The following is a 17593-nucleotide window of genomic DNA, read 5'->3' as shown; positions in this document are numbered from 1 at the left end:
AGCTAAGTTACCTAGACACACACACACACATACATACGTATATATACACATTCTTTTTCTCACATTATCCTCCATCATGTTCCATCACAAGTGACTAGATGCAGCTCCCCTGTGCTATATAGCAGGTTCTCATTTTATTTATTTATGTATTTTTGTCTTTTGTCTTTTTGAGGGCCACACTGCAGCATATGGAGGTTCCCAGGCTAGGGGTCTAATCAGAGCTGTAGTTGCTGGCCTACACCACAGCCACAGCAACACCAGATCCGAGCCCTATCTGTGGCCTACACCACAGCTCACGGCAATGCCAGATGCTTAACCCACTGAGCAAGGCCAGGGATTGAACCTGCAACCTCATGGTTCTTAGTTGGATTCGTTTCCGCTGTGCCATGACAGGAACTCCAGGATCTCATTTTAAATTAAATGGAACTGATAGTTTAGTTCATCACTTGCACTAGAAAAATTTCAGTTGCTCAGTGGTCCCACTAGCTCAGTAGCTAGTGGCTGGGCTATTACAGTTCAGATAAAGTGTATTTCCATTATTACAGAAACGTCCATCACATAACATTGAACTGTATTTCAGATCTCCTATCTCCTAGACATTAATAAATTCAACAGAAACATTTATTACATATGCTATACCAGGCACTGTACTCAGCTCATTGCATATATAATCTCATTTAATGCTCTCCACAGTCTTGTGAGCTAGATACTGTCATCATCTTCATTTTATAGTTGAGGAAACCAAATCTCAGAGAGGTTAAATAGCTTGTCCAAAGCCACATAGCTAGTAACTGGCAGAGCTGGGTCTGGAACCCAAGTCTGGTTCAAATACCATGCTTTTAACCACTCAACTAGACTGTATCTCATAAATTCCTCATTCTTCCTTCAAGTTCATCTTGTTATCATTTGAATGAGAAGGAGTAGATGACATTGCTTATGGAAAGACTCTGGCATACATCACGTTGTGAGCCCCATAGATTCAATGTGAACATTGCCTTTCTCTTACCTACTATTCAGCTGTCTCTTCTTACTCATTCTTCCATCTCTCCTTTCCTATCCTGAAAGATACATGAATTAATGGGCATTAGTGATTTGTTTCTTAAAGCGAACCACATAAACATTGTTCTAGGTCCAATTGCTTTTCCTTCAAAACCCTCTCTGAGCAAAGGTTGGAGAGAAGATAGGTAAAATAGAAGTCTTCCTGGCAACTGTTAGTGTCAGTGTTTAAGAAGAGAAAATATAGTTCTTTTGTGAGAGTATAAGAACTCTAATCTCCTTTATCCCCAAACCCAGCCCAACTCTATGATCTACTCAGTATCCTGTCTAAAACTAGAACAAAAATGTCTGCATTTGACTACATCATCTGTCTTCCTGTATTCATCTTTATATCTGTATTCTCAGTACATCTTCAAACATTCCATACTACAAAATGGCTATTTCACTTGAAGATTTATCTCAAGTGTTTCCTAAACTTGTGTGCTATGGGATACTGTTATGCAGGATATTAAAATGTATTCTATAAGGATAAAAGTCTTTAGTGATAAGGAGTTCCTGTCGTGGTGCAGTGGTTAATGAATCCGACTGGAAACCATGAGGTTGTGTGTTCGATCCCTGGCCTTGCGCCCTGGGTTAAGGATCCAGCCTTGCTGTGAGCTGTGGTGTAGGTCACAGATGTGACCTGGGTCTGGTGTTGCTGTGGCTGTGGCATAGGCCGGTGGCTACAGCTCTGATTAGACCCCTACCCTGGAAACCTCCATATGCTGCAAGAGCAGCCCTAGAAAAGGCAAAAAGCCAAAAAAAAAAAAAAAAAAAAAGCAAAAAACTAGTCTTTAGTGATCAAACAAGTGCTTGGGAACTACTGGATTAAAAATTCTAAGCAGATTTCTTTAAGGTGGGACTTCTCAAAGTCTTGATGTAAATTGAGTTAAGCCACTTTCCCCACTCAAAATCATTTAATCCCTACCACAGTTCACAAGACCCTACATGAGCTGGCCCTGCCTTCCTTTTCAGCATTATCTGATACCCTTCTTGCCCCTCATGCTCTGCTCCAGCCACATCCGCTCCCTTGATGTTACCTGAACACACTAAACTGTTTATAGTTTCAGGGAATTTCCAGTATTCACTCTTCTCTATTCCTAACTTTTCTTTGTTATTCCAATGGAACAGCCATGATTTTCAGATCAAACATCACCTCCTCAGAGAGCCCTTCCCTGATGATTCTGTTTAAAGTAGTTATAACATATCCTCCTGCCATGCTCAATCTCATCTTTCCATTTTTTAGAAATTCAACTTATTTATTATTATCTAAGATTATCTAATTTATTTATTCATTGACTTGTATATTTTCTGTTTCTCCAACTGGGATGCTAGCTCCATGAGGGCAGGAACAATATTTGCTTTATTCCAACCATTTTATAGCCATTTCAAGAGTACCTGAAACATAGCGGCTGCTCCACAAATATTTGCCAAATCGAAATTGTGAATTATGATCACAACTATAAATAATTGAAATTATTAAAATTGATTGAAATAGTAATAGCCATTTATATAGAAAGTATGTTATAAAAATTTCCCAAAACTAGTTTGAAAATTCAACTCCCCCCCCCCCAAAAAAAACACACTTTAAAAAATTAACTCTGAATTCATGTTCTGCAGTACACAGGTTGGAAAATGATCTAAAATTCTTTGCAGATTTATTTTTCAATTTGAGAGGGGTTAATAATTTCCCGTAAAATTGATAGAGATTTGAACAATTTTGGCCAAAAAGTTGCCACAGTGCATATCCAAGAATAAAAGCTAGCAATTTATTTCCTTCCTTCCTTCCCACTTTCCCACCTCACCCTCCCACCCAATCAAGTCCTCAAATAAAGTTTCTCCGCAGAAAGTTAGCAGAAAGATAAAAAGAAAAACAATGAAAGAGATAGCAATAAATAGCTTTTTCTGGGGGCGATCTGGTAACAGACCCTATCAGGGATAAGGAAATAAAAAACAGAAGGGTCATTCTACTTTCTCAAAATATCAGTGAAATGAAACTGCAATGCAGAGCATCCGTACCTGCAGGCACACAAGAGGAGACCGTAACTAACAGGAATAGCAAGCCAACACACCAACAGTTTTAATTTCATCTTGTGAACAGAAGGTGGCTAGACAGATGCATGGTCCAATGTGATAATTACCAGTGTCTGCTTTGAATATAAACTTTCTTGTCTTCTGCTTCATTTTCTTTCTCAGTGAATGGGTTTAAAGAGCCATTTCTGGGATTTTAGTTAGGCTTTCTGTCTTTCTGCCAAGGACACTTATTAAATATTTAATGAAATTCTGGAAGTTGACTTTTAATTATGATGTGTAAGCAGGCTACATAGTCATAGGTCAGAGAAACACAATATTAATCCAATGAGAGGGGTCTCTGACTGAATGCAATTATAAAAGTAACAGTAATCTGATTATTTTAAAAGAGGTTCAGATTCTAGAAAATTTATTCCAATGATGTTGACATCAATCCTAGTGGAAATATCTAGTGGAATCTAGAAATTAATTGTAAATGCTAAGAAAAGGCACTGGTGACTATAAGGGCTCTCAGTATGGCTTCCCCAGGGTTAAATTATGCCGAGTTAATTCCATTTCATTTGCTCAACAATAAGCATAGGAATATCACAGTGACGGCATGCAGGTTCTAGCACTAGACTTCAGGTTCAAAATCATAGCTCTGCCACTTATTAGCTGTGGATTTTCAGACAACTGACTTTTTCTCTGTTTCTGATCTATAAAATCAAAATAGAGGTAGCACTTATTTCATAGAATTGTTGTGAGTGTAAATGTGTTTATACATGTAAAAATTTTAGAATAGTATCTAAGGGCTTTAGAGCAGTAGTGAGTGATTGATCAGTAAGCATTAGCTACTATTATTTGGGTGCCTGGAATGTGAGCTGTATGGCAATAGTTTTCGGTGGTTCCATAAATAGTTGAGTAACTCTAATGTAAACATACTAATAAATTTATGTCAATCAGAAAGGAAATTTCTAGTGATATTCTGTTCATAATTTTTAGTCAATTAATTGGCTGAATGTATGAATAGCATACTATTGACTCTGTAGATATTAAAAGTTTTTATAGTCTAGAAAAATAGGGTAAAAATGATAATAGCTCATTTAATATGTATAAATTTCAAGTCCCAACTTTGGGGTTTAAACTCAACTGTACAAATGTCGGGTGCAGAAAATGTGGTCCAGTAAGAGTTTTAATATGTGAATCCTAGAGGATTATTTGACCATATGCTCAGCATGAATCAACACTGATCAGCCATGCTAATGGTGCCTTAGCCTACATTGATGAATATGTACATACACAATAGGAGAGGTGCGTTGGTTCAGCCAGTCAGTCCTCTGGTAACATTTAGTTCTAATGTTACATTTTAAGAAGCATTTTGACCACTGGACAACCTTTTTTTGAGGGTAGGAACTGTGTTTCAGTCATTGTTTTATCTCCAATATGTAGCATAGTGCTTAGAATACAGTAGGTGTTTATGAAATATTTGATGAATAAAAATAAACAATGAAATATCATGTATCCGTAAAATATGACCAAGATGATGAAGAGGCTATAAGCTATGTGATATATGGAATTGTTGAAAACACTGAAGCTATTAAGCCTGGGGGTACATGGTAAGCTATCTTCAGGTATTATTATGTAGAAGAGGTATTAGACTTATTCTGTGCAGTCTGAAGTTAGTTTTAGAACTACCAGCTTTCAACCACATCTGATAACATTTATATGGCACTTTATAGTTTATTGAATACTTCGTCATATATTATTTCATATAATTGTTATTTTTTTACCAACTTCTATGAGGTAGTTACTGCATAAATTTTACCCCAATTAAATAGAAAATAGTAATAGCTAACACTTACATTGTACTTACTGTATATCAACCACTTTGCACATATAAACTCATTTACATTTCACCGCATGAGTTGGTTATGTTTATTATCAGGTACACCTTATAGATAACTAACCTTAGGCCTAGAGAGGTTAGATAACATGTCCAAGGTCACATATCTAGCAATGAATAGAGCCAAGTTTTGATTCCCCTCAATCTGGGCTCCAGTCCATACTCTTAACTGTTACAGTGCACTGAATTTCACATTAGCACTTTCTATAGAAAAAGAAACTGAACTGCGGATCAAGTGATTTGCTTAAGATTGCCCAGCTAAAAAGTGGCAATCAGGACTAAATTCTGACTTAAGATCTAGTGCTCTTTCCACTACCCCTGGATGATTTTCTTGTTGGATGAAATTTGGACTTTTGTAGAGCCATTTAGCCATGTGAGACAAGCTGTGGAGAGGATGCCTACACAGAGTGTGAGAAGAACTTCAGTGATCTTTAAGGTTTATTCCAACTCAAGATCTTATGGACACAGTATTTCAGGAAGAGCAAAGGGGGTCTGGCCAAGGAGAACAAGATGATCAGGGAAGATCACTACCACAAGAAAGTGCTTCTCAAAGTGTGGTACTCAGAATATCTGTGTCAGAATAATCTCAGGCATTTGTTCCCATTGCATATTTCCAGGCTTCTCCTCAGATTTTCTGAATCTATTTCTGAGATAGTGCAAAAACACCAAGGGACTCTTATTGAGACAGATTTTGAGAACCATTCATTTAGAGTTGACCAGGACCAGATTAGCAAGTCTTCAAAGTCATGGTAAGGATAAACAAAGAAATGTGTTTAAGAAAAGGAGATATGAAAAGATTTTTCTTTTCTTTTTTCTTTCTTTCTTTCTTTCTTTTTTTTTTTTTTTTTTTTTTTTTTTTGTCTTTTTAGGGCCATACCCATGACATATGAAAGTTTCCAGGCTAGGGGTCTAATGGGTGCTGTAGCTGCCAGCATATACCACAGTCATAGCAATGCCACAGCTACATGGCAATGCAGGATCTTTAACCCACTGAGCGAGGCCAGGGATTGAACCTGTGTCCTTATGGATACTAGTCAGATTTGTTTCCACTGAGCCACAACGGGAACGCCAAGATTTTTCTAATTAGGAAGTTGCTCTACTATAATGAGAAGGATGGGCAAGAGAAAAGTGAAAATGCAGGTGGGAGGAACAGACAGTTGTCTAATTTAGTAATCCAGGTAAGATATATTTCCAATTTCGGAATAGTAGTTCTATATAGGGTTTTGATAGTTTATGATTGGTAATATAGCCCGGGACTCTAAAATCCTTGGTTCCTGCCCTCTCAGTGACCCCTCCTTCTTGGAGAGTTCTATATCAAGGGAGCTATGTGCAAAGAACAATAACCAATGGGAATCTATTTAGTACTTCATTGATAGCTGAGTACTGGTCAATACTCAATAATCTTTGTAAAAATTGAATGGTATGATGGGGTTTAAGCTGGAGGCTTAATGGAGTCCCTCACCCCCACTCCCTTATCCAGATCTTAGGACCTGAGTACTTAGATATGCACTTGGGGCAAGAGGTAAGTGGAGAGTGTGTAGGGTGAGGGAGGGAAAGAAGATGGGGAGAGGGAAAGGGAGAGAAAAAGAGAGAGAGGGAGAGAATGATTGGGTCTGTACCAACAATTTAGACCCTTCTTAGAAGTATAAATGAGAAAGTATCATAAATGAGTTATGGAACAATAACTATATGCACTGTTCAAATGTGACAAGATCTATGTTTCAAGCTTTGACCAATAAGCACATAAAGTCGTCTTCCCTTGTGAAGGTGCTGTTAAGTGGATGGAGGCAGAAGGTTGGGGAGAAAGTAGAATTTCTCTCCGCACTACTCAAAACAAGGAACCTTTTGTTACATAGTGATAGTCTGTTCTATAGCTCCTGGCCATGGTTTTAGCAGAAGGGATCAGGAAGAAAGCAGGGGGATAATTTGGAGGATGTGGGTAGATGCTTCTGAGCCAGTATCTCACTGGAGAAAAAAGTTTGCCTATTGAGTTCCCCAAGAGGCATTTCAAATCTATGTGCTATGAAACAAGAATAAGCTAGTAGTTATTCCACATGACCTATTCAACCAGAGATTTTCAATCCCTTTTAAAAAACCAAATTCAACTATTGTAAAGAAATTGGGATTCAGGTCCAAGTCATTAGTTCCTCAGTGACATTACAGAAAAAGTCCCTCTCTGTTCTCCTTCCTTTTTACCATTTGTTGATTAAAACATTTGTTCATGTTCCTTTAGTGAACTTGGTTGCAGTGGTTTGAAGCTGCATCTTAATCCAAACCACAATCCAAATTCCACCCACAAGTTTTCTTTCTTGAGAGAGTATCCTTCTCAGGCATGAGCCTGGGAGTCACTGCAGCCTAATCAGCTTGTCATCCCTTAGTGCCACATATTCTTGTCTTTGATAAGCTTTCATTCTGGGGGGGCATCCTGTAAAGCTCATGATGCCATCTTCATTGAACTCATGCTTATAAGAAGAAAATAAGGGGCTATAGAAAACTTATTTTTAAATTGAATTTAAGTAGTTTTGCCACATTTTAAATGTCAGACGGAACTGTTCCACAGTATAAATCTGCCAAGTCTATGAAGGCGGCTGTTTTCAATAGGTCTGTTCATGCCCTATTGTACTAATCTTTTTTTAAGCACACACCTTGCTGGAAAAGGCCAAGAACACCCACACAGGCAGTGGGCACTGTTACTTTTTTCTTGCTCTAACTTGATGAATAGGTTCTCATTCCATTTGGTATGTTGCACTGTAAGCGTTTCCCAGTCATTTTCTTTCCTTGATGGACATTGAGCTTTCTTGGGACACAGCAGGCAACAGTCCCTGTACTCTCCCACATGGCCATCCACTCCTCCAGCCATCTGCCCATCTATCTGCCTCCTCTTGATCACCCTCCCCTCTTCTCCCACATAGATTGGATCCTCAATTCAAGAACGATCAAGAATTAAAAGCAATAGATGAGTGTGGGAATGGTCTGGTGAACTAGAATTCCATTTGTTTTCAACCATTAATGCTAAAATCTTCCTATTATGTACACCTTTTCACCTTAGCAAAGTGCAGTCTGGTTACCAACAGTGAAGTGACCTTTAGTAATTTGTAAAGTCCTTAGGATAGCATCTGTCTCTTAGTAAGGCAGTATGCCTCTTGGTTTAGAACTTAGAATCTGGAGTCAAATGATGCAGATCCTGGCTCCTCCACTTACAAGCTGTGTAATCCCAGAAAAGTTCCATAACTTCTGTGAGACTCAGTTTCCTCATCTGTAAAATGGAGCTAATACCTATATCACAGTGTCGTGAGAATGAAATGACATATCTGTCAAGTGCCAGGTGGAGTGTCTGACATGTAGAAAATACTTACTTGTTGTATATAGTTTTTAGTAAATGTAAGTGTTCAATGAAATGTTATCTGCAAGTATTATTATTATTTAATTTTATTATTCTTCAAGCCCTGTGTAATCATCCTGCCAGTCAGTGATTACTGATCCTGCATCTATAATCTTAGATAAGCAAAAAATACTTGGGACGTTCTATCTCTGTATAAAAGATGATGGTATTAAGACATTTCCTATGAGTGACCTCTTATTAAATCTTTAATTTGAGCTTTGGTTTTGTTTCTTCCCTTTTCTTAGAAAAGGAATGATATTAATAATGCCATTTGTTTGAAGTTTTCATGCAGATTTTGTTTATTTAGGGGATTCTCTGGGAAAGTATATAACATATGACAGGCAAGGAAATTATATAACATGTGACAGGCAAGAGAAATTGAGACAGTTCAATTTGCCTTGACCCATCTTTTTTGGTAACACATCAAGTGTCCTTATACCCAGTCTGGGAGTTGGTTGTCTGTCTCTCACTATATGTTGGTGAGGTGAAGAAAATATCACCATGGAAAAGATTTGAATTTCTTCTGATTAGCCAGGAACCACAGAATCTTCTCTAGCATAGTGTTTAAAAACCTGTGAAAATGCCACATGTATAACATAAGCAGTTCCTAACTTGCAAACGAATTGACTTCCACAAGTTCATTTATCAAGAAATTTTTCATAACTTGGAACTCACTGTGCCTTGGAAACAATGCTCTATAAAATGGTGCTTGATTTTTCTCTACAGTGGAGATGATGGAATACTTATGATTCTTTTGAGTAATCTTATGTTCCATAGGAATGAAATAGCTGGTAGTGATTATGCTTTCAAAGGTCTGAAAGGCGAACCAGTCAGAAGATGCTGGTCTGGAAAATTGGTAAAGTTGTACACATTTCCATTTCCAACTATTGTCTATTTTTTTCAAAGAAAATTAAGATTTTCAGAGAAATTCCTGGTTTTCTAAGGATATATCCAAATATTTAGAGGTGTGTAAGTTAAAAAAATCTTCAACAGATCAATGTGATGAGATGCCTTTTTAGAGAATTTCTTTATAGCTAATATACATTCTATAAAGGACTTGCCCCACATCAGGAGGGCACCTGTAGTGTAACTTGAAGGGTCCCCTATTATTTCCTTATATCACAAGTAATAATTCCACTGTTCTGCCAGAGTACCAGAAATTCTACCATAGCTATTCACTTTGTGCTCTGGCACTTTTTCTTCGTAACTAAAGTGGGAATACTTTTGTATATGGCAATTCATCAATGTATTTTCAATGATCAACAACTCAGCATCAGTTAGTTTACCAGGTAGAGTGTGCTGAGGGTACCATCCAGGAAACAGGTAAATTTGATAGCAGGTATAGGGAATTGGAAATGGTATTTTCAAGTTTGATACAAAGCCCAGTAAGAACAGGCTTGGGTGAGGTTTTAACAAGGCATCTGTGCCTAAAGGCATCAGTTTCCTGGTAGAGGCAGAGAATTTGCTCAAGGTGAAAGAGGATAGTTTTTACAGTATGGAATAGGTAGCAGCAGGATAGAGAATGGCTAGGAGGGACCAGAATGTGTGGTTTGGTTAGATAAAGTGGAATCAGCAAAAAGTTGCAGCTTGGAGAGACAAACTGTCTTAAAAAAAAAAAAAAAAAAAAAAAAAACAAGTTGACTTTGCTGATGGGCAAGATTAGTTAACCAAAGGCAGCAGTGTCAGATAGCTAAGCACCTCAGAGGTAGGCTAGCTAAGACAGGAAGGAAGAGTTAACGAGATCCATGTAGGCCCAGAGTTCAGAAAATTGGAAATATTGACAACAATTATGCAAGAAATACTGATGCAAACACTTGTATTGGGGAGAACCCATACCGCTTTGTTCTTTTTACCAGTTAGTGTAACCTTGTTTTCCCAAATGTTAATTATACATAATAAATGCTTAGAGACAGTGGGTATACTTGCTTCTATGTGAGGCTGAGAAAAAGTTTCTTCAACCTGGTCTATTCCAAATTCCACACATAATCTGATATTATTTGCCTGTATTTATGTGTTAAAGGAATTGACTTGGGTCTCAGGCAAGAACATCCCCTTATGCCAGGAGAGATTCATTAGGGAAGTCTCCCTGGAGCTGAGTCAAGAGGTGTCTTTTGAAGGGTGAAACAAATGGTGACAAGTTAAGGAAGGAAGAGTCTAGTTTTATGGCACTTTTTAAAAACTTGTCTGGCAAAATGTAGAAATAAGGGCACAGATGAAACCAATGAAAATCTTAATGTAGCTTGTATTATTAGATTACCAGTACAAGCATTTCTTTTGAATTCAGTGGTGCAGGATACTCTAGTACCTGAAGGCAACAAGCCAGATAAATGATCTTTTGGGAGAGCAGATGCAGAGTTTCTTGTCTTTGGATGATATTAGAGACTGTGCTAGACAGCTTCTAAGATGGCCCCCAAAGATCTCTAACTCTTGGTATTCATGTTCTGTGTAATCCCTGCCCCCACTTTCAGTATAAACTGAAATTATTGACTGCCTTATAACAGATAGAACATCTTAGAAGTAAAGGGATGTCACTTCCTAGATGAGGTTATAAAAGATGGTAACTTTTGTCTTGGGAGCTTCCTCTATTTCTCTGTCTACTTCCTCAGAGGGAAGCCAGGTGCCATGCCGTAAGTTGCACTATGGGAGGCCCAGGACAGAACTGAGGTAGACATCCAGTGAAGACTTGAGTCCTATGACCAATAGCTTGTGAACAACTGAATCCTGCTAACAGTCACATGAGTGAGCTCAGAAGTAGATCCTCCCTCAGTCGAGCCTCAGATAAGACTGCAACCCTGGCTGGCAGTTTGACTGTGACTTCATAAAAGACCTTGAGCCAGAGGCACCTAGCTCAGCTATGCACAAATTCTTCACCTACAGAAACTGAGATATTTTTTATCTTAAGCTCCTGAGTTTTGGGGTAATTATTACTATTTTTTGGCATTTCTTATTATTATTATCATCATCATCATCATCTTTAATAGTGATTTCCCCAATACATTTTTTTTCTACTGTACAACACGGTGACCCAGTTAAACATACATGTACACATTCTATTTTTGCACATTATCATGCTCCATCATAAGTGACTAGACATAGTTCCCAGTGCTACACAGCAGGATCTCATTGCTAATCCATTCCAAAAGCAATAGTTTGCATCTATTAACCCCAAGCTCCAGATCCCTCCCACTCCCTCCTGTTCTCCCTAAGCAACCACAAGTCTATTCTCCAAGTCCATGATTTTCTTTTCCATGGAAAGGTTCATTTGTGCCATATATTAGGTTCCAGATATAAATGATATCATATGGTATTTGTCTTTCTCTTTCGGACTTACTTCACTGAGTATCAGAGTCTCTACTTCCATCCGTGTTGTTCTTTTTATGGCTGAGTAGTATTCCATTGTATATATATACCACATCTTCCTCATCCAATCATCTATCAATGGACATGTGGATTGTTTCCATGTCTTGGCTATTGTGAATAGTGCTGCAATGAACATGCGAGTGCATGTGTCTTTTTTAAGGAAAGTTTTGTCCGGATATATGCCCAAGAGTGGATTGCTGGGTCATACGGTTGTTCTACGTATAGATTTCAAAGGTACCTCCATTCTGTTCTCCATAGTGGTTGTAACAGCTGACATTCCCACCAACAGTCAGGAGGGTTCCCTTTTTTCCACACCCCCTCCAGCATTTATTATTTGTGGACTTGTGAATGATGGCCATTCTGACTGGTGTGAGGTGGTATCTCATGGTAGTTTTGATTTGCATTTCTCTAATAATCAGAGATGTTGAGCATTGTTTCAAGTGCTTGTTGGCCGTCTGTATATCTTCCTTGGAGAAATGTCTCTTCAGGTCTTTTGCCCATTTTTCCATTGGATTGTTGGTTTTTTTGCTGTTGAGTTGTATAAGTTGCTTGTATATTCTAATGATTAAGCCCTTGTCAGTTACATCATTTGAAACTATTTTCTCCCATTCTGTAATGGGGTAATTATTAATGCAGCAAAAGATAACTAAGAGAGATACAAACTCCCATATTTTTGCCTATTCTGTGGATAGGTGTACAAAAATTCCTTATTTGATGTTCTGGCTATCCTCTGCTTTGTGATCAGGGAATTCGCCCAATTTTTAGAGGGTATTAATAAACACCAATCCTCTAGAGTTTTTGGAACTCTGTGGGCTCTCTCAGTCATCCCCAAGAGATGTCCTCATCAGTAACAAGGAAGTCTTGTTTGAGTATGGTAGTATTGTGGGGTATGTTCAAATCCTGGCTCTGCCATTTATTAGCAATGTAATCTTGGACAAGTTACTCTGTGTTTCTATGTCTCAGTTTCTTTATCTGTAAAATAGGAATAATAATATTAATGACTTCATTGGGTTGATATGAGACTTTAATAGATAGTTAAAATAGTACTTAGCGTAAAATAAGTGCCATGTAAATACTGGCTAAGTAAAATACTATGGTTTCTCTATTCTCATTCTCCCACACATATGAACCCATTAGACTAGGAGCTGATTGAGAGGAGGATGATGCCTTATTCTTTCCTATAACCAGCATAGGATCTAACACAGAGTAAGAGATCACAAAATGAGAGTTGAATTGAACTGATGATGGAATGGTCTCTCTTACTACACATTACTGATGGTATTGGAATGATGATCAAAACCCATCATTGGGTTTTTTTCTCCCTGTTTTTGGCCTATTTGGCTTTAAAATTCCACTTACTGAGCACAGGATCTACCCACTGAATTATGCAGACATGACTGTGTTTGTGCCTGAGTAGTTTATTCCAGTTTGGGGCCTAGTCAGAACTCCCAGACTGCCTGCTGAGGTGCTCAGCTCAGCTTGAGGCCCCAAAAGTCAGGGCAGAATGTTCTGTAAGTGGCTGTTTATTGCTCACTTTTGGTGAGCCTATACTCTGGACTAATATTTTCCTCATATTACCTTTTTATTTATTTATTTAATTTATTTTTTTTGGTCTTTTTGCCATTTCTTGGGCTGCTCCCACGGCATATGGAGGTTCCCAGGCTAGGGGTCCAATCGGAGCTGTAGCTGCCGGCTTATGCCAGAGCCGCAGCAACTCGGGATCCGATCCGCGTCTGTGACCCACACCACAGCTCACGGCAATGCTGGATCCTCAACCCATTGAGCAAGGCAGGGATCGAACCCGCAACCTCATGGTTCCTAGTCGGATTCGTTAACCACTGAGCCACATTGGGAACTCCTCATATTACCTTCTTAAACTTAAAAATAATCCCATAGCAATTATTCTCATTTTACAGATGAAGGAACTAAGGTTTGGGAAAGTTTGCTGATGTGCTCAAGCAGAAATTTGAACCTTCAAAGCTTATTCCATGAAGTCAGAAGACACTGCCTTTCTGTTCCTTAATGTCTCTTTATAATAGCCATTGATTTCATAAATTGTGCTTATCTAGGACAGGACCCAGTAATGGTAGCTGTATAATCTGTAGTAGAAATGAAAGACCTAGCTCCTTTAGGGACTGTTCTAGAAGTTTAATTAATTATGAAAGTGTGTCAGGATCCAAGAACCCTGAGGAAACAGAGACGTGGCCCTATATAACCAACTGACTTAGTGGGTGAACAATAGCTCCTTGGAGTTTAAGGCTGGGCAATGACTTGTTCTACTCATACTAGTTCAGGAGAAGTCAGGCCAGAGCAATGATACTGAATTTGAGTTCTGCTAGCTGTGTGATTTTGGACCAGTTAGTTAACATTTCTGATTTTTATATTTACTGTCTATAAAATGATGGTAATATTAACTGCCTTGTATGGCTGTTGTTAGCATTACAGAAAATAGATCATGCAAAATGCTTATCACAATAATTGGCATTAAGGAATGACGGTAGTAATAATAATAAGTATATAGTAATAGTAAACTATTAATATTATAATGAGTACACAGACCTTTGAAGTACTCCTATTCAATTTCTCAGGATCTGACAATTAAATGAATCCAGACATATCAGAGGAAGCAGGATATGGGATATGTGGTTTGGAGTCATTCTGCTCACATCTGATTCTTTATACTCAGTAGCTGTTGTGACCTTGAGCAACTTGATTAACTACTTTGAATCTCATTATTCATCTGTCAAAGTGTTCCATCAGTCAGTATTCTCCAGAGAAATAGAACCAGTAGTGTATATATACACACACACACACACACACACACACACACATGTGTATATATATATATATTTTTTTCAAGAAGTCAGTTCACTTGATTGTGGGGGCTGGCATGCCTGAAATCTGTAGAACAGGCTGGCAGGCTAGAAATTTGGGAAGGAGTTGATGCTGCAGTCTTGAGGCAGAATTTTTTCTTCTCTAGGAAAACTCAGTTTTGCTTTTAAGGTCTTCCGACTGATTGGTTGAGGTACAAACCTCCTTTATTTAAAGTAAACTGATTGTGTTAACCACATATACAAAATACCTTTACAGTAACACCTAGATTAGTGTTTGAATAACTAGGTTACTGTAACCTAGTCAGGTTGACACATAAAACTAACCTCCACAAGTGAGTAATAAGACCATCTGTCTCATAGCTTCATTGAAAGGTTTCAGTGAAATAATTCATGTAGAGAATTCTGCATAGCAAGTACTCAAAACAGTATACAAGAATATAGCTTCTTTACTCATGGCTATTGAGGGTGAGGCCACTCAGCTGTGCTGTGGAAGTAACGGTGGCATCTTGACTTTCTGTGGGCCAATTTAATGTCTCATGTGTTGATGTCGCTGGTTACGAGGTGTCTCTAGTTTCCTGGCTGCAAAAGCACCACTTCAGCAAAATTTTCAGTCTTCAGGCACAGAACAGGTACCAATCCTAAAGTATCTAGAACTGGCCTGAGGCTGATTGGCCTCAGCTAATCCAGCCTCAGCTAATGACACAGCTAATTGGCTGGGTTGGGAGAGAGCAGAAAAGATGGATTCTATAAACCTAAGCAGCTGTAAGGTCAGCAAAAGCAGGCTCAGAGATTTTGGTGTGCTAATCAGCAGAGGTAACAATCTTTGACAACCTTCCTGAAATTATCTCCCTGGTCTGAGCTACTGTCCCCTCTCACCTGGACTAGAGTAATTACCTCCTTACTGGCCTCCATACTGGTAATAACCTCCTTACTTGCCCCCTTCAATCTGTTTCTCACATAGCAGCCAGAGTGGTGGTATTAAAATGTAAGTCAATTTCTTCCACCTCTCTTCTCAAAAGCCCATGACTTCCAATCTCACCTATAGCAAAATCTAAAGTTCTCACAATGAACTATGATTGGGCTTCTAGTTCCTTATCTCATCCTTTTGCTACCCCCACCCCCACCCCGGTTCATACCATTTCAGCCATGCCGGCCTCCTGGCTGTTCCTCAGATTATACCAAGCACACACACATATAAAAAGGGCCCAGCTATTAGAATAAGAAAATATGATAGAACTTAATTATAAGGAATGAACCACAAAACCAGTTGTCAGAGGAGTATCTGCAGCAAGGATTACTGATTATGAATTTCTTAAATTCTCCCTGACTAGGGTTCCAATTGATTCCAGAGGTTGGAACAGCATTGAGTCTGAAGCATGTGCCTAAATGACACCAGCAGAGAGGACTGGAAGTCTTTATGGACAGAGGGGTTGGGTAAGTGGTTATGTTGGTTAATTCACGCTTAACCATGAGAACTGAGCCATCGTCCACAAGCTATCTATTTCCTATTTCAGATTATGCCCTTTAATTTGGGTCCTCAGAATGCAGAAAAAGTCTAGAGTATGAGAAGGTCTGTACCTGAGAAAAGTTTATTTTCAGGTTCATTCTATCCCCCTCCCATTCACCCAAGTCTCATTAGCCTTTTGGATGTGCATTAGAACTAGCAGAACCTTAAGTACTAGAGTTTTTTTGGCTGACTTTTATACTTATGACAATGGTGACTTAAACAGTAACAAAAAAAAATAGTCCATCAATTTTGATAATACAGATACGGTGAATTTGTGCTGACACTGTGGTTAGCCAGTGACTTTATGGCTTCCTGGAAAGTAGCCTCGTTTGGTGATGGGAAATTCCTTTTTCAGATAAAGGACAGTGTGCTATGATGGAAGTTTGCATCACCATCATCACCACCCATCAAAATATGTCTCTGCAACCTAACCATGTCATTCAGGAGTGTGATATATTTGAGTGTGGGTCCTAACTTCTGGAAACAGTATTATAAAAGGATACTTGTATGCTTTGGGGGGAAATGAGCTTCCCATGGCCTCTTCTATTATTTATGGGCTTTCAGCAGAAGAGACAAGGCTATTGTCATGATGTTTTATGAGGCTGGTTAGCTTTATAGTGTGAGAAACCTGAGCTATGCTTTTGGGACCAAAATAATACCCTCACTTCCTCCTGCCAACCCACACTAGAAAAAAAAGAAGAAAGAAAGAAAAAGGAAAAATTATTACCCCCAAACCAAACAGAAATCTGTGCCTATGCTTTGGCCAGAAAGAGGATAGTTTCAGCAGAAGTGATAATCCCAATAAGAAGATAACTTGGAAACTGGTAGCAAAGAAGATCTGGAGAGCAAAGAAATCATCCAATTGAGACCAAGTAGAATAGGAGCCAAACAGGAAGAAGGGACAGAGATATGCGTCCATAGAGCTTGAGTGAACCTGCTAATCACTGTGTTAATTTGCTCTTTCCAGTTTAAGAGACCACACAATAGGCATGGGGCTCTGTCTTTATTGTTGCCACCAGGTGCTAAAGTTGAACAAACCTTGTCCCAATAGAAATACTCTTAGGATTTTAGTTCCCCTTGGGGATTTTGGGTTGAGATAATAACCTTTATACCATTTCCCTTGGCATTTATGGAACTCAATTTTGTTAAAAGTCAGGGGTTTCCTGAATGGCCCTCTCCAGCTATGAGCACCACTGTTAACAGACTGTTTTCACTGGCTCCTTTGACTTGTAGCTGGGTAGCTCACTGGTCAAGATGGTAGGTCTGGTGCAAGGTGAGCTGGGAATGCAGACAAGTTGGAAGTTCTTCAGGGCTGAATTTAATACCAAGAAGGTAACTCTTGATGATCCCTTGTGGCCCAGTCGGTTGAGGATCTGGCAGTGTCACTGCTGTGGTGGGGGTTCAATCCCTGGCCAGGGAACTTCCACAGGTCATGGGCATGGCCATCAGAAAGCAAGTAACTCTTGGAGTTCCTTTTCAGGTTCCTTACACACAACTGGGGGCTTGAGAAGTCCAGAACCCATACTATAGCTGAAATTAGAATTGTAGTTCTGAAATCTTTT

At 38.8% G+C, this 17593-nt stretch overlaps 1 long non-coding RNA gene across 1 annotated transcript in view; it reads left to right on the top strand.

The window, feature by feature from the left end:
- The window catches only part of LOC110257741, a 68930-nt gene extending 52972 nt beyond the window's left edge, over positions 1-15958 (top strand). Inside the window, exon 2 of the long non-coding RNA XR_002340681.1 lies at positions 15856-15958. This is a non-coding gene — a long non-coding RNA (uncharacterized LOC110257741). The remainder of the gene's footprint in view (positions 1-15855) is intronic.

Source organism: Sus scrofa, chromosome X, assembly GCF_000003025.6.
Source record: "Sus scrofa isolate TJ Tabasco breed Duroc chromosome X, Sscrofa11.1, whole genome shotgun sequence".
Classification (NCBI taxonomy): Eukaryota; Metazoa; Chordata; class Mammalia; order Artiodactyla; family Suidae; genus Sus; species Sus scrofa.
The sequence above is the reverse complement of the archived record's forward strand: the minus strand, read 5'-3'. Positions and strand labels throughout refer to the sequence as shown.